Source organism: Oncorhynchus gorbuscha, unplaced genomic scaffold (genome assembly GCF_021184085.1).
Source record: "Oncorhynchus gorbuscha isolate QuinsamMale2020 ecotype Even-year unplaced genomic scaffold, OgorEven_v1.0 Un_scaffold_1048, whole genome shotgun sequence".
Lineage (NCBI taxonomy): Eukaryota > Metazoa > Chordata > Actinopteri > Salmoniformes > Salmonidae > Oncorhynchus > Oncorhynchus gorbuscha.
The window spans coordinates 152,501-178,981 of NW_025745949.1; the positions used below are offsets into that span (position 1 = coordinate 152,501).

At 46.0% G+C, this 26,481-nt stretch overlaps 1 protein-coding gene across 2 annotated transcripts in view; it reads left to right on the plus strand.

Moving 5' to 3' along the window:
• LOC124021097 (vasorin-like) overlaps positions 1-26,481 on the plus strand; it is a 44,185-nt gene that overhangs the window by 10,645 nt on the left and 7,059 nt on the right. Inside the window, exons 2-3 of one of the 2 annotated variants that reach the window (XM_046336425.1) lie at positions 1,334-1,401; positions 17,512-17,632. The gene's annotated coding sequence lies outside the window, so the exon portion shown is untranslated. The remainder of the gene's footprint in view (positions 1-1,333; positions 1,402-17,511; positions 17,633-26,481) is intronic. The other variant, XM_046336424.1, reaches the window with a different exon arrangement.

Genomic DNA, 26,481 nt, shown 5'->3' on the forward strand with positions numbered 1-26,481 from the left:
AAACTACTGTCCTACCATGATACCCTGCCTTCACTCACTAAGTACTGTAGCTGTGTTAAACTACTGTCCTACCATGATACCCTGCCTTCACTCACTAAGTACTGTAGCTGTGTTAAACTACTGTCCTACCATGATACCCTGCCTTCACTCACTAAGTACTGTAGCTGTTAAACTACTGTCCTACCATGATACCCTGCCTTCACTCACTAAGTACTGTAGCTGTGTTAAACTACTGTCCTACCATGATACCCTGCCTTCACTCACTAAGTACTGTAGCTGTGTTAAACTACTGTCCTACCATGATACCCTGCCAGTCATAAACACACCAACATACTCGTAGAAAACATACACTGTAATGCTTTACTGTCCTACATGATACCCTCTTCACTCACTAAGGCCTGATTAAACTACTGTCCTACCAGGTCCCTGCCTTCACTGACAGACAGAAGACAGCCTGTCTTCTTGCTCTCCTTTTCCTCCCTCACTCACTTCCTCTGTCATTCTATCATTGTCTGGTTCGGTTAAACTCGTTCATCCTCTCGCTCCCTGTGCCAGAAACGCCTCATATACGCCTTCACACGGCCTGCTGCCGCTCAGCACGCTCCTCACTAAGTACTCCCTCCTCATGCACCCCTCCCATAAGTACTGCTGGAATGCATCACGTTAAAACAACACCACTTCCTGTTCAGCTTGTGGAGTGGTGTTGTCTGGAGGTCGCAGGACTGGAGCTGGGAGGGAAGGAGATGGGGGTTGTTGTGGGGTGGTGTGAGCAGGACTGGAGCAGGGAAGGAGATGGGGGTTGTTGTGGGGTGGTGTGGAGGACTGGAGCTGGGAGGGAAGGAGATGGGGGTTGTTGTGGGGTGGTGTGGAGAGCAGGACTGGAGCTGGGAGGGAAGGAGATGGGGGTTGTTGTGGGGTGGTGTGGAGAGCAGGACTGGAGCTGGGAGGGAAGGAGATGGGGGTTGTTGTGGGGTGGTGTGGAGAGCAGGACTGGAGCTGGGAGGGAAGGAGATGGGGGTTGTTGTGGGGTGGTGTGGAGAGCAGGACTGGAGCTGGGAGGGAAGGAGATGGGGGTTGTTGTGGGGTGGTGTGGAGAGCAGGACTGGAGCTGGGAGGGAAGGAGATGGGGGTTGTTGTGGGGTGGTGTGGAGAAAAAAGGTCTGGTCAACCATAACTAAAACAATCCCCAAAAGAGGTGAGTTAAACTACTGTACCTACCTTAACTACAAGAGCTAGTCTGTGGGTTCTGACCACACCTCAACGGTCAAGATGATTGGTCAGTCACAAATACAGTGTGTGTGTTAATGTGTTTGTTCTGTTGTGTTGTCTACAGATAGAGGGGAAACCACCACCGCCCCAGTCAAAGTGAACTGAAACAGGAGGCGGCATCTTGTTGAGTGGGTAAGTTAAGGGTTAATTGTTTGACCTTACATTTCACTCCTCTTCAATGTTTATATGATAGAGTAGTTAAGTTGCTATACTACCAGAAATACGACTACTAACACTTCCATATGAAACAAGATGATACAAGTTTATTGTCAACAGACAGGTTTTTAGTTCACTCCAGAAGTATCATAGGGTAACATTTTTGGCACATTTCTGAATGAGGAAACATCCTGTTGAATGATTGCATTCAAAGTTTCCAGAAAGCACACTTGGCTGTTGATAGTGTTAACCTCAACACATTCCTTCCTCATGAGTCCTCTTCACACTTGACTGAGTCCCTCAATGAGAAGTTGTCTATCTACCTACAACAAGGACTGAGAGCACACACATGCTATTTACTGAGCAGAGAGAGCTGTTGAGGGCGTGTGTGTGTGTGTGGGGGGGGCATGGCTGCCTGGTTTGGAAGTTATAAAGTCTAGGGGCAGTGGCCGAAAGGCAACAGGATGGTGTGTGTGTGTGTGTGTGTGTGTGTGTGTGTGTGTGTGTGTGTGTGTGTGTGTGTGTGTGTGTGTGTGTGTGTGTGTGTGTGTGTGTGTGTGTGTGTGTGTGTGTGTGTGTGTGTGTGTGTGTGTGTGTGTGTGATGGTCTATAAAAGTGCAGGCAGGGGAGGCTTATTCAATCACTGGTGATAATTGCCCCTCTCCACCCCCCTGGGCCGGTCCATTATAGATGGAGGGGGAGTGTGTCTGATCCAGCTGGGATGGTCTATTATGTGAGGCAGGGGGAGTGTGTCTGGGTCAAGCTGTGGTCTGGTCCAGCAGTCAGGCCCTGGGGCAGCGGGGGCTGTTGTTAAGGTCTGACAGGGACTGTGCAGGCTTGGAAAGTGTGCTCTGCTTTTCTCCCCCCTCCTCTCTGACCCAGAACACAGACCACTGCTCAAGGCCTGTGGGGTCTGGAATCAATCATTAGTACACTCACTAATTGCCTTACAAACACCTCTACCTTTCCCTCCTCCCCACTCCTCAAACCTCAGAGACAGACAGAGTGAAAGAGAGCGATACAGAGTGAGGCATGCAGTAAGTGATTGCACACGGACACACGGACACACAAGCCCCACTCTGGAGAACAGACTTGTGGACACACAAGCCCCACTCTGGAGAACAGACTTGTGGACACACAAGCCCCACTCTGGAGAACAGACTTGTGGACACACAAGCCCCACTCTGGAGAACAGACTTGTGGACACACAAGCCCCACTCTGGAGAACAGACTTGTGGACACACAAGCCCCACTCTGGAGAACAGACTTGTGGACACACAAGCCCCACTCTGGAGAACAGACTTGTGGACACACAAGCCCCACTCTGGAGAACAGACTTGTGGACACACAAGCCCCACTCTGGAGAACAGACTTGTGGACACACAAGCCCCACTCTGGAGAACAGACTTGTGGACACACAAGCCCCACTCTGGAGAACAGACTTGTGGACACACAAGCCCCACTCTGGAGAACAGACTTGTGGACACACAAGCCCCACTCTGGAGAACAGACTTGTGGACACACAAGCCCCACTCTGGAGAACAGACTTGTGGACACACAAGCCCCACTCTGGAGAACAGACTTGTGGACACACAAGCCCCACTCTGGAGAACAGACTTGTGGACACACAAGACTCTGGAGAACAGACAGTGGACAGACAGACCCACTCTGACAGAACAGACAGACAGACACACAAACACACACACGTACGACGGACAGACGGACACAGACAGACAGACGGACACAGACAGACAGACAGACAGACGGACACAGACAGACAGACAGACAGACAGACGGACACAGACAGACAGACGGACACAGACGGACACAGACAGACAGACAGACAGACAGACAGACAGACAGACAGACAGACAGACAGACAGACAGACAGACAGACAGACAGACAGACAGACAGACAGACAGACAGACAGACAGACAGACAGACAGACAGACAGACAGACAGACAGACAGACAGACAGACAGACAGACAGACAGACAGACAGACAGACAGACAGGATGTCACTGTGTGCTGTAATTTGAGGCAGTGTGTTGGAGCTTTGATGTTAAAACGACAGGATTAAGGTAGAAGCAGCCAGAAGACTGTGTTGACACAAACCCTCTCTAGCTAGATAGTGAATTATTTACAACCCAGCAGCATTCCAACCAGACACACATTCCTGAACTAGAAGAAGTGTGTATGTGTGTGTCTCCAAACCATGGAGCGTCTGAACAGGTCTCTGAAGTGTCAACGTAGGGGGCCATGACAGGGCTGAGATCATAGAGACGAGGGAAGGTCTGTCTGCTCCATCACTGAGGACATGTATCTGCTCCTGGACGGGTCTGACAGAGGCCCCTCTATAGGCTGTACAGAGTGACAACCAACACAAACACGGTGTCTGGAAGACTAGGTCCAGAAACACCTGGACACTGTGTGAAGGGGCGGGTAGTTCTCCTCTCTGGGGGTTTTACAATATGAAGCAGGAGTGATGTACCATGGTGTCTCTCTCTCTACTGAGCATTAACAACAAGACAGTGGGACTAACCCGTAGAACACATGTGGATTCCATCTGTGGGCAAACACACACACACACAGAGATCTCCCAAAACCTCACCAAGGGCCCCGTCTCTCACCTCTCCAGATGGGTGGCACGAGGAGGCTCGGGGGGATTAGCTCTCAAATTGAATTCAGTGGTGGGTTGTTTAAAGTGGAGGGCCATGTGCAACACATGACCAGGCAGTGGTGGGTTGTTTAAAGTGGAGGGCCATGTGCAACACATGACCAGGCAGTGGTGGGTTGTTTAAAGTGGAGGGCCATGTGCAACACATGACCAGGCAGTGGTGGGTTGTTTAAAGTGGAGGGCCATGTGCAACACATGACCAGGCAGTGGTGTGTGTTAGCGCTCCAGCCTCCGCAGGCAGATCTCTCTCTCTCTCTCTCTCATATGGTTGTTTTCTTGAGGAATCTCTCCCATATCTAACCCAGAGAGCACGGCACACCTGTTGCACGTTAATTGCAGTGTTCCAGGGTCACGGTGATATAACCTTGTTGAAAGACCTCTCAGCTACAGAGTAGAAGCAGCACCGGCAGAAGCAGGAAGCAGTGAGCTCAGGAGGCAGGCGAGGCCACCCCGGGACAAGCCAAGCTGACAGGGGGACGTTAGAGGCGGTTGGTTGAGCTATGAGGCCCTGGCAAGTGACCAACACAGCGAGATGTCTTCTCACAATGCATTCTTTTGTGACAGTTTAAATCAGCCAAAGAGATCTTCTTGTCATAATTTGTGTGTGTGTGTGTGTGTGTGTGTGTGTGTGTGTGTGTGTGTGTGTGTGTGTGTGTGTGTGTGTGTGTGTGTGTGTGTGTGTGTGTGTGTGTGTGTGTGTGTGTGTGTGTGTGTGTGTGTGTGTGTGTGTGTGTGTGTGTGTGTGTGTGTGTGTGTGTGTGTGTGTGTGTTTTATGGGATAAAGCCCCAAGGCTAGAATGACTTAAAAGCACAGACAGTCATATCTACAGTACAGTAAACTACAGACCTGTCAAACAGGTAGATAGGTCTGTAAACACAGGCTTATTGTCAAAGAATGAGGAAAGAACTAACACACTTAATTCAACGAATCATATCATCAAGGCTTTCATTACGAGCACTAACACACTTGATTCAATGAATCATCTCATCATCAAGGCTTTCATTTCATACGAGCACTAACACACTTGATTCAATGAATCATCTCATCATCAAGGCTTTCATTACGAGCACTAACACACTTGATTCATCTCATCATCAAGGCTTTCATTAAGAGCACTAACACACTTGATTCAATGAATCATCTCATCATCAAGGCTTTCATTAAGAGCACTAACACACTTGATTCAACGATTCATCTCATCATCAAGGCTTTCATTAAGAGCACTAACACACTTGATTCAATGAATCATCTCATCATCAAGGCTTTCATTACGAGCACTAACACACTTGATTCATCTCATCATCAAGGCTTTCATTAAGAGCACTAACACACTTGATTCAATGAATCATCTCATCATCAAGGCTTTCATTACGAGCACTAACACACTTGATTCAACGAATCATCTCATCATCAAGGCTTTCATTAAGAGCACTAACACACTTGATTCAATGAATCATCTCATCATCAAGGCTTTCATTACGAGCACTAACACACTTGATTCAACGAATCATCTCATCAAATCAAATCAAATTGATTTATATAACCCTTCGTACATCAGCTGATATCTCAAAGTGCTGTACAGAAACCCAGCCTAAAACCCCAAACAGCAAGCAATGCAGGTGTAGAAGCACGGTGGCTAGGAAAAACTCCCTAGAAAGGCCAAAACCTAGGAAGAAACCTAGAGAGGAACCAGGCTATGTGGGGTGGCCAGTCCTCTTCTGGCTGTGCCGGGTGGAGATTATAACAGAACATGGCCAAGATGTTCAAATGTTCATAAATGACCAGCATGGTCGAATAATAACAAGGCAGAACAGTTGAAACTGGAGCAGCAGCACAGTCAGGTGGACTGGGGACAGCAAGGAGTCATCATGTCAGGTAGTCTCATCTCATCATCATTACTAGCACTAACACACTTGATTCAACGAATCATCAAGGCTTTTATTACTTGAATCAGGTGTGTTAGTGCTCGGGCCCCCCTATGGGCCCCCAGGACCAGCATTGGAAAACACAGACCTAGAGAAACTCTACAGATTGATCTAAATTGGAAACAGTGACGACAAGTTTAATAAATGATCTTGTAAATCGCCAGGCCGACGGCCAAGTGAGTAAACAATGCACTGCTACTGTCATCCTCACAGTGACACTGTCACCATTGTGTCCCTAGTGTCACACATTGTCCCATCTCTGGCATCTGTGGCATTCTTTACTGTCATAGACCTCCTACAGGACAACAGTGACCTTTCTGTTAAAACACCTTCAAGACAAGAACCAGAACAGCAGCAGCATCTCCAGCTGATTGACACAAATCCCTTCAGTGTTCTATGAAGAGGTGTACTGTGACGTTTATCCTTCAAGTCAATTTAACGTCATTGTCCCCTGGAGGAAAATACATACTGGCTTTCTGTCCCTCCCTCACCCGGTACCTGCTACGACACGGCTCATTGGTAGAGAGAGACATGTACGTACGTGTGTGTGTGTGTGTGTGTCACGTGTGTGTGTGTGTGTGTGTGTGTGTGTGTGTGTGTGTGTGTGTGTGTGTGTGTGTGTGTGTGTGTGTGTGTGTGTGTGTGTGTGTGTGTGTGTGTGTGTGTGTGTGTGTGTGTGTGTGTGTGTGTGTGTGTGTGTGTGTGTGTGTGTGTGTGTGTGTGTGTGTGTGTGTGTGTGTGTGTGTGTGTGTGTGTGTGTGTGTGTGTGTGTGTGTGTGTGTGTGTGTGTGTGTGTGTGTGTGTGTGTGTGTGTGTGTGTGTGTGTGTGTGTGTGTGTGTGTGTGTGTGTGTGTGTGAGTGTGAGTGTGAGAGAGAGTTGGTTCCCTTCCTGCGTGGATGTTTGCCCGGTCTATACCTCTACAACCACCCTGACAGCCACTAGACATAGAGGGAGGAGAGGTTACTGGTGTCCTGAACAACACCTTCAGAAGAAACAGAGATGGGAGAGAAAACAGGGCAACAGGGGATGAACAGGTGAGAACACAGATGTGCTATGAGGCTGAGGATGCTTATATAATAATAATAATATATGCCATTTAGCAGACGCTTTTATCCAAAGCGACTTACAGTCATGTGTGCATACATTCTACGTATGGGTGGTCCCGGGGATCGAACCCACTACCCTGGCGTTACAAGCGCCTTGCTCTACCAACTGAGCTACAGATGTGTGTCTCAGTGTATGTTGATGGGGTGTGTGAGACTGTGTACTTCAGACAGCCTGTCCAGGTTACACAGGACATGATGCCATGTCCACTGACTTTCACATTAGTCAAGTATCACATCAGCAGGAACGTAGAGAGTCCATCATCAGATCATTATCAATTCACTGGAAATCCTGATTTCTCCACAGCGTCTATATCTGTTAACATATGAGGTGAATTTACAAACCTATTTTACATTTTTAGTGACGTGGTGGTGAAAGAATGCTACTGCTTGTTACCTGCTGCTCCTAGATTAACTGCAGGTTCATTGTGTGTGTGTGTGTGTGTGTGTGTGTGTGTGTGTGTGTGTGTGCTACGTCGGAGGCTGCGGTGACAGAAATGTGGTTGGCACACTGCAGGGTAAATCCTCTCTGGAGACATGGGGTGACAGAGGTATTTGGTAGGAGGTGACATGATAGGGCGGGGGACAGTGGCGCGTGGAGCCAGAGGGAAGGACAACCAGACAGACGGACACGGTGACAGAACCACTTAGAGAGTGTGTGTTTGTTTATCCGTCTGTCAGTCTGTCCGCCCACGGACTGCATGTGTCACAAACCCTTAGCTTTTGTTGACTTGACCTTTGTTTCCGACAGTAGACGTTCAGGGTTCAGAGGGAGAAAGGTCAAACTGAATGTGACCATACATATTCAGTCATAGGTACCTTCAATCTACATTTGACTGTTGAACAGAGGGACAAGGGTAGGACTGAATGTAAACATACATGTACATATTCAGTATCTGAATATACTGATTCTTAAAAAATAAACACGGCTCTATTTGACCAGGAGAGAAATCTGGAGGTTCAGACCCTCTTTTTCTAGAAACACCGGGCAACCGGGTCCCAAAAAATAAATACTATTCTCTACTAAGAGAGAGAAAGCAGAATTGGGAGTCAGGTAAATCCCTGATCAAAACTCTGTTTGATCTCCTGGATAGCCTTTGAAGTTGAAAATAAGTTGAACTTAAGTCAAGATAAATAGTTAATCATAGCAGTAATATCAGGGGGTGATGATGAATCAGTGTTTCATTCAAAGACATGTAACAATAAACTAGAGGTAAATACAGGATGTTGAAAACAAGGTATGGAGGGAGAGAGAGAGATTGGAGTGTGTAGATCCCACCTGCCTTGTGTGTCAGCACACGGCCACGGAACAGGTTGAGCTGCCTCTAACCAATCCCTGACACACACACACACACACACACACACACACACACACACACACACACACACACACACACACACACACACACACACACACACACACACACACACACACACACACACACACACACACACACACACACACACACACACACACACACACACACACACACACACACACACACACACACACACACACACACACACGTCTCCGATACTCAAACACACACATCATGAAGACAAGTACACACCATCCTCTGACACTCACACCCAGCAAACACACACACGCACAAACCACATACTCACTGCCACCAGAAGAATGAACACCTGCTGGTTTGCATTATTGAAAACGGACAACGGACAAGTGCTTTCCCTGTTACCCGAACACTTACAGCCTCTTCATTACAGAGCTATTAGTTCTATTATATGATCAAGGTCACGGACACACTTCAGCAGATGTTATAGCGGGTGCAGTGAAATGCTTATGTTACTAGTTCCTAACAATGTAGTAAAAGTCAACAAGTACACAAACGATGCCCCCAAAACATTGTACAGATCTTGAAACGTCAGAAGGAATCTAATGAACCCAAATAGCCCTGTAACAGTAATCCACGTCTACACCGGATGAATTCACACGCGATATACTCAGAATGATATGTACAGCAGTAACTATATTAGAGTGAGATATATCAATAACCCAGTATATAAATAAATACACTGTGTATAAACAGTGTAACTAAAATACAATGTAGAAATATTAGAATGAGCTATGTGAAGAATACAGTATTTAAATACACAGTACAAAACCCCAGGAAAAAATGGATAGAATTGTAGAAATGTTGCAAAATATAAACACATATGTTCAGTATGTGAATGGTGTGTATAGACAGTATGTGAATGGTGTGTATAGACAGTATGTGAATGGTGTGTATAGACAGTATGTGAATGGTGTGTATAGACAGTATAGACAGTATGTGAATGGTGTGTATAGACAGTATGTGAATGGTGTGTATAGACAGTATGTGAATGGTGTGTATAGACAGTATGTGAATGGTGTGTATAGACAGTATGGACAGTATGTGAATGGTGTGTATAGACAGTATAGACAGTATGTGAATGGTGTGTATAGACAGTATGTGAATGGTGTGTATAGACAGTATAGACAGTATGTGAATGGTGTGTATAGACAGTATGTGAATGGTGTGTATAGACAGTATGTGAATGGTGTGTATAGACAGTATGGACAGTATGTGAATGGTGTGTATAGACAGTATGGACAGTATGTGAATGGTGTGTATAGACAGTATATACAGTATGTGAATGGTGTGTATAGACAGTATAGACAGTATGTGAATGGTGTGTATAGACAGTATGTGAATGGTGTGTATAGACAGTATGGACAGTATGTGAATGGTGTGTATAGACAGTATAGACAGTATGTGAATGGTGTGTATATACAGTATGTGAATGGTGTGTATAGACAGTATAGACAGTATGTGAATGGTGTGTTTAGACAGTATGGACAGTATGTGAATGGTGTGTATGGACAGTATAGACAGTATGTGAATGGTGTGTATAGACAGTATGGACAGTAAGTGAATGGTGTGTATAGACAGTATGGACAGTATGTGAATGGTGTGTATAGACAGTATGGACAGTATGTGAATGGTGTGTATAGACAGTATGGACAGTATGTGAATGGTGTGTATAGACAGTATGGACAGTATGTTCAATATGTGAATGGTGTGTTTAGACAGTATGGACAGTATGTGAATGGTGTGTATAGACAGTATGGACAGTATGGACAGTATGTGAATGGTGTGTATAGACAGTATGGACAGTATGGACAGTATGTGAATGGTGTGTATGGACAGTATGGACAGTAAGTGAATGGTGTGTATAGACAGTATGGACAGTATGTTCAGTATGTGAATGGTGTGTTTAGACAGTATGGACAGTAAGTGAATGGTGTGTATGGACAATATGTGAATGGTGTGTATAGACAGTATGTGAATGGTGTGTATAGACAGTATGTGAATGGTGTGTATAGACAGTATGTGAATGGTGTGTGTATAGACAGTATGTGAATGGTGTGTGTATAGACAGTATGTGAATGGTGTGTATAGACAGTATGGACAGTATGTGAATGGTGTGTATAGACAGTATAGACAGTATGTGAATGGTGTGTATAGACAGTATAGACAGGAAGTGAATGGTGTGTATAGACAGTATGTGAATGGTGTGTATAGACAGTATGGACAGTATGTGAATGGTGTGTGTATGGACAGTATGTGAATGGTGTGTATAGACAGTATGTGAATGGTGTGTGTATAGACATTATGGACAGGGAGTGAATGGTGTGTATAGACAGTATGGACAGTATGGACAGTATGGACAGTATGGACAGTATGTGAATGGTGTGTATAGACAGTATGTGAATGGTGTGTGTAGACAGTATGTGAATGGTGTGTATAGACAGTATGTGAATGGTGTGTGTATGGACAGTATGTGAATGGTGTGTATAGACAGTATGGACAGGAAGTGAATGGTGTGTATAGACAGTATGGACAGTATGGACAGTATGTGAATGGTGTGTATAGACAGTATGTGAATGGTGTGTATAGACAGTATGGACAGTATGTGAATGGTGTGTATAGACAGTATGGACAGTATGTGAATGGTGTGTATAGACAGTATGTGAATGGTGTGTATAGACAGTATGGACAGTATGTGAATGGTGTGTGTATAGACAGTATGGACAGTATGTGAATGGTGTGTATGGACAGTATGTGAATGGTGTGTGTATAGACAGTATGGACAGTATGTGAATGGTGTGTATAGACAGTATGTGAATGGTGTGTGTATAGACAGTATGGACAGTATGTGAATGGTGTGTATAGATAGTATGTTCAGTATGTGAATGGTGTGTCTAGACAGTATGTGAATGGTGTGTATAGACAGTATGGACAGTATGTGAATGGTGTGTATAGACAGTATGACTACGAACTATTGTCTGTTGTTTCCCCTCAGTCCTTCCCATTTACAGCAGTACTAGCTGCTAACCCCAGCCTCCTGCTAACCCCAGCCTCCTGCTAACCCCAGCCTCCTGCTAACCCCAGCCTCCTGCATCCCAGCCTCCTGCATCCCAGCCTCCTGCAACCCCAGCCTCCTGCAACCCCAGCCTCCTGCATCCCAGCCTCCTGCATCCCAGCCTCCTGCATCCCAGCCTCCTGCATCCCAGCCTCCTGCATCCCAGCCCAGGTCAGACTGCACAGTCGTATAGTAGTGGCCCTTGTGGACAAATATCTCCTTTATGACATGAAGACTATAGAGTTCAGGGTTCAGCTGAACACTGTGGCACCTTCCTGCTCCCCAACAAGCCATCAAATCCTGACTCCTCAACCCCCTACCACCTCAAAGGAAGAGCCATCAGTGAGAGAGAGCGAGAGGGACAGAAAAAGGAAGAGAGAGAGAGAAAAAGGGAGAGAGGGGGAGAGAAACAGTTCTCCCACAGAGAGGCGTCTACATCGGTTTGCCTTCTTACGCCACATTGGCATGTGACAGATGGTGCTCAGGTCAAGCAGAGTGGTCTCCAAGGCTTGGGGTCAGCGTGTATGGGTCAGATAGTAAAGAGGCCAGGGGGCTAGTAGCTGTTTAAAGCCGACTGACCTGGGAACAGGAGCAAACCATCCTTCTAGGACCAGAGCCAGTCTCTGAAGAATAGTCACAATCTAAATCAGATCCAGAGTCAGCAAACCAAGTATATCAGTTGTAATTTGAGCACAGAGAGGCTAGTCTTTTACTTTATAGTAGCTGTCCCTAACTGACCTCAGACCTGCGTGTTAGCATTCTAATCTAATTATCTAGTAATTATATTTCTATGTCCCTGACTGACATACAGTGTATGACTGGTGCAGGACAGTGTTGTACATTTGAGTCATCTTATCCAGAGCCACTTACAGTAGTGAGTGCATACATTTGATCTCATACTGGTTCCCCGTGGGAATCAAACCCACAACCCTGGCGTGGCAAGCACCATGCTCTACCAACTGAGCTACAGGGGACTCCATAACCAGAGACAGTCTCTATCTGCAGAATAGTCCCAGTTTAAATCTGATCTAGAATCCGATCAGGAAACCAGTTTTTTTCCCACTAGACAGAGACAGGTGTTAGGGTATGGGATCAAACGTTAGTTCAAAGCCCATCACAAAGGAAAGGAGGATACAGACCTATCCATTGTTCTGGTCTCTGCACACTTTGTATGAATGGGATATTTTTGTATAGTAAAGATCAGACGCCTAATGGGCTTGTCTCTCACCACGTGTCTGTATAAAGAGCTGTGATTGGATAATCAGCCAATTGACCACAGGGATGGTAGGTGTGTAACAGAGGGCTGCTTTGTGTCCATGTGAGTGGGTTGTGACCTCACTGATTTTATTAGTCAGAAAGTTCAAGGGTCACAGGGCTGGGTCACCTCATCAGTGCTGACTGAGGGAGGCAACGGCAGCCATTTGTCAATACCTATACGATCTGCAAAGAGCAAGACAGAGAGTTAGTGTGTGTGTCAATACCTATACGATCTGCAAAGAGCAAGACAGAGAGTTAGTGTGTGTGTCAATACCTATACGATCTGCAAAGAGCAAGACAGAGTTAGTGTGTGTGTCAATACCTATACGATCTGCAAAGAGCAAGACAGAGAGTTAGTGTGTGTGTCAATACCTATACGATCTGCAAAGAGAAAGACAGAGAGTTAGTGTGTGTGTCAATACCTATACGATCTGCAAAGAGCAAGACAGAGAGTTAGTGTGTGTGTCAATACCTATACGATCTGCAAAGAGCAAGACAGAGAGTTAGTGTGTGTGTCAATCTCATCCAAGGGGATCTGGTCGGGCATCTAGAATCCCTTCCTCTGCAGTATGTTTAGAGAAAGAAAGGAGAGGATTTAAACTGAACCTCAGACCTTAATGCTCAGAGGCAGTATAGATATCTGCTAACACAGACTATTGTCTGGTCTGGCCTGGCCATCGTCTGCCTCTCTTCTCCTCTCCCAGCCTCGCTCCCTGGGAATGTAGCAGCCAAGGCAGCTCTGAAGCGCGGAGGATTTAACCTGGGTTGAGTTGTACATACACACTTTGGAGGTGTTGGGTTTGGAAATGCCCTGGAGGAGTGCAGAAAGTGCACCTGTTGTGGCGGTGAGGCTGCTAGGTGGGCAGGAGGCTCAGGGGTGTGTGTGTGTGTGTTTCTGTCTCTGCATGTGTGCGTGCAATGGGTGTGTGCCTGTGTCAAACAGGCCCTGTTATCTGTCCTGTCTTTGTGGAGGGTTACACAAAGGACACAGTCGCTTTAGCAGCAGTGGAAACAGCCAATCTGACTCTGACCCCTGACCTCTAGGAATAGTAATATGGCTCATTGCTCTCAAGTCTTTGTTTTCCTGGCAGGTGATGGTTATCTAATGAGATGTATTAGTTAGGCCAGGGCTTCCCAAACCTCTCCTCAAGCACCCCTAGCCATTCCATCTATGTCATGTGTTTCAGTATAAGCACATCTGATTGGTCAACCAATCACCAAGCACTTCATTAGTTGATTCAGGTGTGCTAGTCCTCGAATACATCCAATCAGTGGAAATGTCGAGGGTTTAGGAAACACTTGCTGAGTGCCTAGCTACTAGAGTCCTTTTATGCTGGGACCTTGTCTTTTAATGGAACAATGCTAGTAGTCTAGAGCATTAATAACAGTCTGATCTCCATTACTACAGAGCCAGAGATCAGTCATCCAGGGTATAACACTGTTACCCCTGTTAGATTCACTACAGCAGTGCAGCATCCCACTAGCATTGGGCTCAAGCAGTTTCTATGGATTTACTGCAGTGTACAGCACTAGGGACGTGTATACATAACAATCATAAAAGATCACCTATCAATGAAAACATGGAGCTAGGTTAGTGAAGTATACAGTCAGCCATGGGAACACTGGTGTGGAGGTCTATCTGCCCCCTGTGACCCCCTCCTCTTACCCCCATCCCCCTCGCTGCTGTCCTGTGAGATGAAACAGGAGCACCCCCACGCACCACCCATCCTAACTCCACTGTCAGTGCCCCCCTCCCCCTGACCACAGCTGGACCCTGTTACCCACAATGCACCGAGTAAGGGTCATCCCTCAACATGACAGCGCCATCCCATAAACCAGGGCCCCCCTAGACAGGTCAGAGAGCAGCAGATGATGAATGGGTAAAAGGAGGAAAGGGGATTATTGAGAGAAAATGGAGGGAGTCAAGTAGAACAGAAGAAAAGAGAGTTCTGGGGGAGTTTCTGAATTCTGACGGGTTAATCCACGAAGACACTGAAAACACTTATTGTTGATTCCCCCGGATAGTTTGGTAAACTGAAACTCCACCTTTAAGTGTGGTGCACAGTCAATGAAAACATGGAGCTAGGTTAGTGAAGTATACAGTCAATGAAAACATGGAGCTAGGTTAGTGAAGTATACAGTCAATGAAAACATGGAGCTAGGTTAGTGAAGTATAAGTCATACAGTCAATGAAAACATGGAGCTAGGTTAGTGAAGTATACAGTCAATGAAAACATGGAGCTAGGTTAGTGAAGTATACAGTCAATGAAAACATGGAGCTAGGTTAGTGAAGTATACAGTCAATGAAAACATGGAGCTAGGTTAGTGAAGTATACAGTCAATGAAAACATGGAGCTAGGTTAGTGAAGTATACAGTCAATGAAAACATGGAGCTAGGTTAGTGAAGTATACAGTCAATGAAAACATGTGCTACATGGTTAGTTAGTGAAGTATACAGTCAATGAAAACATGGAGCTAGGTTAGTGAAGTATACAGTCAATGAAAACATGGAGCTAGGTTAGTGAAGTATACAGTCAATGAAAACATGGAGCTAGGTTAGTGAAGTATACAGTCAATGAAAACATGGAGCTAGGTTAGTGAAGTATACAGTCAATGAAAACATGAGGTGTAGCTAGGTTAGTGAAGTATACAGTCAATGAAAACATGGAGCTAGGTTAGTGAAGTATACAGTCAATGAAAACATGGAGCAGGTTAGTGAAGTATACAAAACATGGAGCTAGGTTAGTGAAGTATACAGTCAATGAAAACATGGAGCTAGGTTAGTGAAGTATACAGTCAATGAAAACATGGAGCTAGGTTAGTGAAGTATACAGTCAATGAAAACATGTAGCTAGGTTAGTGAAGTATACAGTCAATGAAAACATGTAGCTAGGTTAGTGAAGTATACAGTCAATGAAAACATGGAGCTAGGTTAGTGAAGTATACAGTCAATGAAAACATGGAGCTAGGTTAGTGAAGTATACAGTCAATGAAAACATGGAGCTAGGTTAGTGAAGTATACAGTCAATGAAAACATGTAGCTAGGTTAGTGAAGTATACAGTCAATGAAAACATGTAGCTAGGTTAGTGAAGTATACAGTCAATGAAAACATGTAGCTAGGTTAGGTTAGTGAAGTATACAGTCAATGAAAACATGGAGCTAGGTTAGTGAAGTATACAGTCAATGAAAACATGTAGCTAGGTTAGTGAAGTATACAGTCAATGAAAACATGTAGCTAGGTTAGTGAAGTATTAGTGACAGTCAATGAAAACATGGAGCTAGGTTAGTGAAGTATACAGTCAATGAAAACATGGAGCTAGGTTAGTGAAGTATACAGTCAATGAAAACATGTAGCTAGGTTAGTGAAGTATACAGTCAATGAAAACATGGAGCTAGGTTAGTGAAGTATACAGTCAATGAAAACATGTATACAGTCAATGAAAACATGTAGCTAGGTTAGTGAAGTATACAGTCAATGAAAACATGTAGCTAGGTTAGTGAAGTATACAGTCAATGAAAACATGTAGCTAGGTTAGTGAAGTATACAGTCAATGAAAACATGTAGCTAGGTTAGTGAAGTATACAGTCAATGAAAACATGTAGCTAGGTTAGTGAAGTATACAGTCAATGAAAACATGTAGCTAGGTTAGTGAAGTATACAGTCAATGAAAACATGGAGCTAGGTTAGTGAAGTATACAGTCAATGAAAACATGTAGCTAGGTTAGTGAAGTATACAGTCAATGAAAACATGGAGCTAGGTTAGTGAAGTATACAGTCAATGAAAACATGGAGCTAGGTTAGTGAAGTATACAGTCAATGAAAACATGTAGCTAGGTTAGTGAAGTATACAGTCAATGAAAACATGTAGCTAGGTTAGTGAAGTATACAGTCAATGAAAACATGTAGCTAGGTTAGTGAAGTATACAGTCAATGAAAACATGGAGCTAGGTTAGTGAAGTATACAGTCAATGAAAACATGTAGCTAGGTTAGTGAAGTATACAGTATCATAATGTCAGCTTTGCTAACCACAGTGTTGTTCAATGTGTGTAATGCAATGCAGAGTATTTTTTTACTTGTGTAACAAATGTGCTGAAGTATTCATGATGTTGTGCACCGTTGGCCAGACATGTTTAACTTGCCGTTGAATCTATAAGGGTTGAGGAGGGAGGGAGCAGGAAAGTGTTGATGGAGAGGAGGAGGTAGAGACTAATATGAAAGAGACGGGGGAGGAAGAGAAAGAAATTGAAGAACTTGTTTTCCCTCTTCTGCAATAGGATCAAGGCTTTCGGTAACCATGCCAAGTACACTTGCAGCTTGTTATCCAGTGAATGATAACAACAAATGTAAATTATAAACTGCTTTTCTCTCCCAAGGTGCAATGCAACCTAGTAGTAAGCAGAGATGGATCTTGACATCGGAGAAAGCACAGTTGGCGAAGAATCTTCAGTCTGACACAAATAACATTCTGTCCTTTCTGACTTTACTAGAACCAGCCTTACAGAGAATTCAGTCAAAGATTAATCTGGCAATATAGAGAATAGAGAGAAGAAAAGGAAGGAGGGGAATGATTTTACGACATCTGTCAGGGACAATGAACCTCTGGCAGCCACAGTATCTTTGTAGTGGTGTGAAGGGGGGGTTATGGGGCAATATAGTGAAACGAACTTTGCAAGCTGCTGCACACAACTCTCTCTCTGGTATATTTCAGGCCCACCACAAGAAAAGGGCCTGCTCAGGCCACATCCCAACATGCTATCCCAGCTCTCACTACCAGCCTGATGGATGTCAGGAGTTCTTATTCCTTCAAACGGGCGCTTAACGAATATCAGGTCTGCTTCGCCTTCACATCCAGCCTTTCTCACTAGGCTCTGATGTTTAATCTTCCTCTCCCTCCATCTCCCTCTCTTTCTCTCATTGACCCCCGTTGTCTGAGATTGATGGTTTTGACCGAGTTTGCCCCCTGCTAGGACAGCGTAAGGGCCGTACCATTAGAGAACCGCAGCCAGGGGAATGAGGGAAAGACGACAGTGTTAAGATCGTAGAAGTGACGGGGGATCAAATTACCGCTCTGTGGGGGGATCAAATGGAGCTAGATGCGATTTAGTAGATGTCTGCAGTGAGCGCACGCACGCACGCACGCACGCACGCACGCACACACGCACACACACACACACACACGGCCCTGTCCTTTCGCTGGAGATAAGGGCTCTTGACATTAGGCCCTGGGAGGCCCTGTGAAGCTGTAATTGCTGAGGCTTCACGACTCTCTCTCATGCAGGCTAAACCCATCTCAGCCCTCCACCTGACTGACGAGTGACAGGACCGACCCTTCTTTCTGTTTCTCCTAGCTTGTTGGACCTTTCTTTTCCATCCCTCTCTCCTTTTGGTTCCCCCAGTTTTCTTGCTTTTTCCTCTGTCTTGAGAAGAAAGAGAGGGATCGAGAGCGAGAGAGCAGGGAGAGAAAGGCCTTTCATTTCTCCGCTCCTCTTTATTTACATTTTCAGCCACATGTTCTTCTTGCACAGTGTTACACAAAGCAGTTACTCTCCTCTACCACAGCCTAGCTAGGCTCGCTCTTGGCCTGAAGCACCAGCAGTGCCACACATTCATCATCTTTTTTACAATAGATACGGTCATATTCAAATCCAGAGGGCACTGAGGTTATAACTCTAGTTGTGTAATGAGAGTAGGAACAAAGAAAGCCCTACTCCCATAGAGATACATGTTGTTATATACTGTAAGTCCTCTCTAGTGTTCTGTGTCATTCTGTGTTTACTCCATCCACACGTACAGTCAGTCCCTAGTCTGTTGACATTTTCCCCGTTTTTCTTGGGAAATATATAGCTTTCCTAAAGGGGAAACGTCCTCTTGATCTAACGTTGCAAGGGCCGAGTGTGTGTTTGTAGATGAGACTCGGAGGAAGCTCCCTTTCAAACTCAGCTGCTGGACATCTCAGGAATGTTTCAAGTTTAAACAGAGAGGAGGCAAAGAGTGGTGGAGACAGCAGAGGAAATGACAAGCCTGAGGAGGAGAGAAGCTGACGCTCAACGGCTGCATTCCTCCCAGGATGACAGCAGACCTGGGTTCAACCACTGTCCCAAATCTTACAAATACTATGAGCGTTTGCCTTGGGAGTGCCAGGTGGGCGTGGTTTCCACTTTTAGGACTTTTCTGTAGTATTTGAAATGATTTGAAATAGTATTTGAACCCAGGTGTGGAACAGACATGACTGTGTGTCAGGTGGTTGAGGCTCTATTCTCTACATTTCTATCTGCTCTGAACGTTTCACCTTTTATTTTTATTTCACCTTTATTTAACCAGGTTTAACCAGGTAGGCTAGTTGAGAACAAGTTCTCATTTACAACTGCAACCTGGCCAAGATAAAGCATAGCAGTGTGAACAGACAACACAGAGTTACACAATAAATAGGCCATAGTGGCGAAATAATTACAATATAGCAATTAAACACTGGAGATGTGCAGAAGATGAGTGTGCAAGTAGAGATGCTGAGATGCAAAGGAGCAAAATAAATTAAATAAATAACCATATGGGGGATGAGGTAGTTGGATGGGCTGTTTACAGATGGGCTATGTACAGGTGCAGTGATCTGTGAGCTGCTCTGACAGCTGGTGCCTAAAGTTAGAGAGGGAGGTAGTCTCCAGCTTCAGTGATTTTTGCAGTCCGTTCCAGTCATTGGCAGCAGAGAACTGGAAGGAAAGGTGGCCAAAGGAGGAATTGGCTTTTGGGGGTGACCAGTGAAATATACCTGCTGGAGCGCGTGCTACCGGTGGGTGCTACTATGGTGACCAGTGAGCTGAGATAAGGCTTTACCTAGCAAATACTTATAGATGACCTGGAGCTAGTGGGTTTGGCGACGAATATGTAGCGAGGGCCAGACAACGAGAGCATACAGGTCGCAGTGGTGGGTAGTATATGGGGCTTTGGTGATAAAACGGATGGCACTGTGATAGACTGCATCCAGTTTGCTGAGTAGAGTGTTGGAGGCTATTTTGTAAATTACATCACCGAAGTCAAGGATCGGTAGGACGGTCAGTTTTACAAGGGTATGTTGGGCAGCATGAGTGAAGGATGCTTTGTTGTGAAATCGGAAGCAGATTCTAGATTTAATTTTGGATTGGAGATGCTTAATGTATGTAATGTAAGTTTACAGTCTAGCCAGACACCTAGGTATTTGTAGTTCTCCACATATTCTAAGTCGGAAACAAAACCTCACTGAATACACCCTGTCCGTCCGTCCGTCCGTCTGTGTCCTCCATTGTTCCCTCTCTGCCTGTCTCAGCCTCATGGTTCCCTCTCTGCCTGCCCCATCCTCATGGTTCCCTCTCTGCCTGCCCCATCCTCATGGTTCCCTCTCTGCCTGCCCCATCCTCATGGTTCCCTCTCTGCCTGCCCCATCCTCATGGTTCCCTCTCTGCCTGCCCCATCCTCATGGTTCCCTCTCTGCCTGCCCCATCCTCATGGTTCCCTCTCTGCCTGCCCCATCCTCATGGTTCCCTCTCTGCCTGCCCCATCCTCATGGTTCCCTCTCTGCCTGCCCCATCCTCATGGTTCCCTCTCTGCCTGCCCCATCCTCATGGTTCCCTCTCTGCCTGCCCCATCCTCATGGTTCCCTCTCTGCCTGCCCCAGCCTCATGGTTCCCTCTCTGCCTGCCCCAGCCTCATGGTTCCCTCTCTGCCTGCCCCATCCTCATGGTTCCCTCTCTGCCTGCCCCAGCCTCATGGTTCCCTCTGGGCTATCAGATTCTCTGCACCCTGGTCAGAATGAGGCACAGTAAAATAAACATAGACCCCAGAGAGCAAGAATCACAACATTGGGTTTCTTAGGAAAATATTCCGAACTTCATCTACATAGCTGCCCTCCTTACGTCTCTCTCACATTCTTTCATGTCGGCCTCCCCTCTCTCTCCTCCTCTCCCGACACTCATACCTCCATCTATACTGCATGGCTCCCTTGATCTTGTGTATTCTGGCCCTGCTCCCCTACACCCGTCCCCCGTCTCTTGCCTGTATCCTCCAGCGCCTGATTGGCTCCCTTCTGTTCAGGGAGAGGTGTGATTGGCTGATGTTTGTCCTGTACTGCTTCAGACACATACCACACAAATGCATACTGCTGTATGTGTCTATGTTGTGACAGACCTGGGTTCAAATAGGATTTGTTTTCTTTTAAATACTTTGGGTATTTGATTGAGTCTGCCTGGAGTGCCAGATGATCGGGATTGCACTTTAGGGACTATTCCATTGGTTCCATTGCGCCAGGCAAGCTTGCAAAATGTCTGTTTTACCATCCTTCAACTGTTGCTGGAGTTTCCCTTTCCCCAGTCTTCATCCCCCGTTATTCTTTCCCCTTTTCTCTTTTCTCTACACACAGCACATCCATCCAGCCCCACAGCACATCCATCCAGCCCCACAGCACATCCATCCAGCCACACAGCACATCCATCCAGCCCCACAGCACATCCATCCAGCCACACAGCACATCCATCCAGCCACACAGCACATCCATCCAGCCACACAGCACATCCATCCAGCCCCACAGCACATCCATCCAGCCAGCCACACAGCACATCCATCCAGCCACACAGCACATCCATCCAGCCACACAGCACATCCATCCAGCCAGCCACACAGCACATCCATCCAGCCACACAGCACATCCATCCAGCCACACAGCACATCCATCCAGCCACACAGCAGATCCATCCAGCCACACAGCAGATCCATACAGCCACACAGCACATCCATCCAGCCACACAGCACATCCATCCAGCCCCACAGCACATCCATCCAGCCACACAGCACAGCACATCCATCCAGCCACACAGCAGATCCATCCAGCCACACAGCAGATCCATCCAGCCACACAGCAGAGCAGATCCATCCAGCCACACAGCAGAGCAGATCCATCCAGCCACACAGCAGAGCAGATCCATCCAGCCACACAGCAGATCCATCCAGCCACACAGCACAGCAGATCCATCCAGCCACACAGCACAGCAGATCCATCCAGCCACACAGCACAGCAGATCCATCCAGCCACACAGCACATCCATCCAGCCACACTCTCTTCTCTGTCTTTCCATCTACCTCTTCATCATTTCCCAACCCTGTAATACTACCAGCCTTCCTGCTTTTTATTATAGGCTGTATATCAGAAGAGCCCGGGTTCATGTCTCTCTGTTGACTTTATGGCTGAACCGAAGGAAAAACTCCAGCCACATTTTAGAAACTTCCGCAAAGGCACACATAAGCCGAATGAAGTCATAGTTAAGAACCTGCTAGTAGAAAACTCTATTTAATTTAGAATAACTTTCTTCTCCTGTGAGGGAAGTTCTATACACATGTAATGTAGAAGAGCAGTTCAGACGGACCACCAGCTACATGAGCACGGGCAGAAATCCATTACAACCCACTGAATTCCATTATCAGTCCATTTAAATGTGTTCCCCCAGGCGTTGTGTTTAAACCCATGGGATAACTGCGACCCCTCACCCCTACTACCCATTACACTGTGGTCAAATGGCAGACTGTACCTCCATCAGATGCTATCTTTAATGTCTGAATGAGATTTTCCAGAAACAATTACTAGGCCTATACCTAATGCTGATTAAGTCCAACACAGTACTTTTTGCATTGTTGGCAAAAAGAAAAGCTAAGTTGGTAGTTTTTGCACTGTTGGCAGAAGTTACGAGGTATTTCTCACGGAGTTAGCAGGTGTTGGCTGTTGATAGCTGTTAGTGAGTTAGCTGCTGGCTACTTTGTTAACCTGACCCAATGGCACAATACTAAAGCTACTTTATTGGTGTTTGGCTGTATAACAATACATCTCTGCCCAGCCTTGGCTTTAACATGTAATGACTTGGAACATAACAATAGGAATGTGTAGCTCAGGGAGCATCAAGATATTACCACTATACCTCTCTTCTTTAACGTAGTCCGGCTTCAAGGAACTACAGGGGGAAAACATTTTCATATCAAGGGATGATTTCCAGGAGGAGTGGAAAGAGAAAAGAGAGGTATGCTGAAAGAGGAGGAAGATACATACCACAGTGGTGGCGTGATGTGAAGGGATGATACTGGGCTAGAAACTAACTTTCATGGCCTTTGCCCCCCCCCCCCCGCCTTCCTCTTTCCCCTGCCTCCCAGCCCTTACATCTCCTCTCCAACTCTTGACATTCGAGGCTGTGTTTTTCAGTAAAGAAAATGTACAAGTGAAATGAAGAACAGCAAAAGAGAGCAGGGAAACTCCAGAGGGGGAAACAGATCGCAGATATGCAGTGGAAGTGGAACTCCAGAGGGGGGAAACAGATCCCAGATATGCAGTGGAAGTGGAACTCCAGAGGGGGGAAACAGATCGCAGATATGCAGTGGAACTCCAGAGGGGGAAACAGATCCCAGATATGCAGTGGAAGTGGAACTCCAGAGGGGGAAACAGATCCCAGATATGCAGTGGAAGTGGAACTCCAGAGGGGGGAAACAGATCCCAGATATGCAGTGGATATGCAGTGGAACTCCAGAGGGGGAAACAGATGGAACTCCAGAGGGGGAAACAGATCCCAGATATGCAGTGTAAGTGGAACTCCAGAGGGGGGAAACAGATCGCAGATATGCAGTGGAAGTGGAACTCCAGAGGGGGGAAACAGATCGCAGATATGCAGTGGAACTCCAGAGGGGGGAAACAGATCGCAGATATGCAGTGGAAGTGGAACTCCAAAGGGGGGAAACAGATCCCAGATATGCAGTGGAACTCCAGAGGGGGGAAACAGATCCCAGATATGCAGTGGAAGTGGAACTCCAGAGGGGGGAAACAGATCGCAGATATGCAGTGGAACTCCAGAGGGGGGAAACAGATCCCAGATATGCAGTGGAACTCCAGAGGGGGAAACAGTGGAACTCCAGAGGGGGAAACAGATCCCAGATATGCAGTGGAACTCCAGAGGGGGGAAACAGATCCCAGATATGCAGTGAAACTCCAGAGGGGGGAAACAGATCCCAGATATGCAGTGGAACTCCAGAGGGGGGAAACAGATCGCAGATATGCAGTGGAACTCCAGAGGGGGGAAACAGATCCCAGATATGCAGTGGAAGTGGAACTCCAGAGGGGGAAACAGATCCCAGATATGCAGTGGAAGTGGAACTCCAGAGGGGGGAAACAGATCCCAGATATGCAGTGTAAGTGGAACTCCAGAGGGGGAAACAGATCGCAGATATGCAGTGGATGGAACTCCAGAGGGGGAAACAGTGGATATACAGTGGAACTCCAGAGGGGGAAACAGATCGCAGATATGCAGTGGAAGTGGAACTCCAGAGGGGGAAACAGATCCCAGATATGCAGTGGAAGTGGAACTCAGAGGGGGAAACAGATCGGATATGCAGTGGAAGTGGAACTCCAGAGGGGGAAACAGATCCCAGATATGCAGTGGAAGTGGAACTCAGTGGCTCCGTTTCAACCGTAATATCTACTTGGCACAAGCCCTGTGCATTTCTGCTCGTTTTATACGGCCGCAACTAAAACCGGCTTTTGGAGGAAAAGATCGCATGGCTGCCAGTGAATTAATGAAACGCCAGCCGCAAGAATGCAAAAAACCTGCTCTGTTTCCTTCTGCAAAGTTCATCATAAGTCATGGCCATCATCAGCGGGGGCTCAGTGATTATAACAGTTGTGTTACACACAGGCTCATGCAGCTTGTGTTACCTGCTGAGAATAGGAGCTACAACGAGACAGAACAGAGATAGAGTTGAGGGATAAAGGTGAAGATGATGATGGTTCATTCATCGTTAGAGAGACAAGGAAGCAGAGCTAACTTTTCGGACAGATAAACTTGGATAAAGGATTTCCAGACTCTGGGAACAACGTGACAATGGCACACAACAAAACAACCAGATTATTCTTCAATGTGACGCAGAAGCAACTGGACCAAGTTGAATCAATTCAATCCGTAATGAACTAGAACAGCGTGATTAGCTGTAAGATTATGACTTGTTGTGGGCAGGCAGCTACAGTATGACCTAGTGCAGGATGTGATAATGTGTCTCTCTGCAGGCACAAGACTCATTTATCAAAGAGTTAGATAGAGGAACCTTGAGAATGACAGGCAATGTTTGGCAAAAGTGGAAGTGGAAGGGCGCAAGTTACCGTAACCATGGTGGCACTATCTCTGTAGCTCAGGGATGTGTTTTCAGATGGGAGAGTGTGATCTCTGCCTCACAATGTTGCTACAAGGTTGCAGCAAAGTTGTGCATTGGCTGAACGGGTGGGTCAGTGCTACAAGTGAGTAACGACAGACAGCGAGGCAGAAAGGAAATGAACATGGGAAAGTCTCAGTCATTGTCCAGGACGTTTTTAGTGTTGTACTCTTCAACCCCTCAAGCACCTCAGAACAGAGTTCTCTGGGAGTATTATGGGTACATTTGTCAGGACAAAGCCTACAATACAAGAAGAATCCAGGTCGTACCCCAAACAGCAACCAGTACCATTAAAACGGCGCTTAAGAAACTCCCTTAAGTGAACAAATTCAACCTGAAGGTGTCTACAATTTCCACTCACACCATGAGCAGCCCCCCCCCCCCCCCCCAATCAACTTAAATCATGACATTTTTTCTAAATGTTGAAACCTGCTTTCCAAATAAAAGCAGAATGAAAGAGAAAGTAAAACAACTGCAGGTGGAGGGGTGGGCCACCGTCGCAGTCTCCCTGCAGTGTCCAATAAAACTAAGCTTGGCGTATTTCACCCCGACATGAACTGCGGATATTAAACCCCCCACACTGTCCTTATAAGCCCAGAGATCGAGAGAGAGAAAGCTAGGGAGGGAGAGAAAGAGAGAAGTAGGGAGAGAGAGAAGGGGAGGACAGAAGGAAGGAAGAAAGATTGAAAATCTGTATTTTAGTCTCTCCTCGCTCAAGGCCACTAACCCGTGCGATTACTCCTTGGAACGAAGGATGATAAACGTCTTCAATGACTCACTTGAGCAGCTCATCTTCCCTTTATGTGCCATCCATTCCCCCTCTTTCTTTCCTCCCTTCCCTCGCTCTCTTTCAACTCAAGTCTAAGTTATGTGATCTTACAGGTGTCCTGTCTCGGGCCTGAATTTGCTGGGTCTCAAGAGGTGTAAATTACTTGACATGCCCATCTGACACTATCCTCTCTTTGGATACAAAAGAGCCTCTCTCAGCATCTCTGAGTTTCTACTGTATTTCTCAGATGTGTTTAGTAAGGAGCGTTGACCAAAGTTTTGAGTAATGACAATATTCTAATTTTAGGTGATTTATACTGAGCGTTTGTCAGGAAAGCAGCTCCAGGATATGGATAACACAAGTTGAGAGCACCGCAAGCTAAATCACACACAGATGCATGCACACATGCACTATAACGTGTATCGCATAATTACAGTCACAAACAGAGACTTGGTACAGTTGTAAAAGTGGAGAAATGAGAGGGAAACAAGGAGAAGTTTGTACTGCAGCATTAAGACTTGTTCTGTTTTACACTGAGACACAGAATCACACACACTTGCTCTCATGTCAATCCTCCAGATCAAATGTTTTTTGTCACAGGTATAAAACAGCTAACAGCAGGTATAAAACAGCTAACAGCAGGTACAAAACAGCTAACAGCAGGTATAAAACAGCTAACAGCAGGTATAAAACAGCTAACAACAG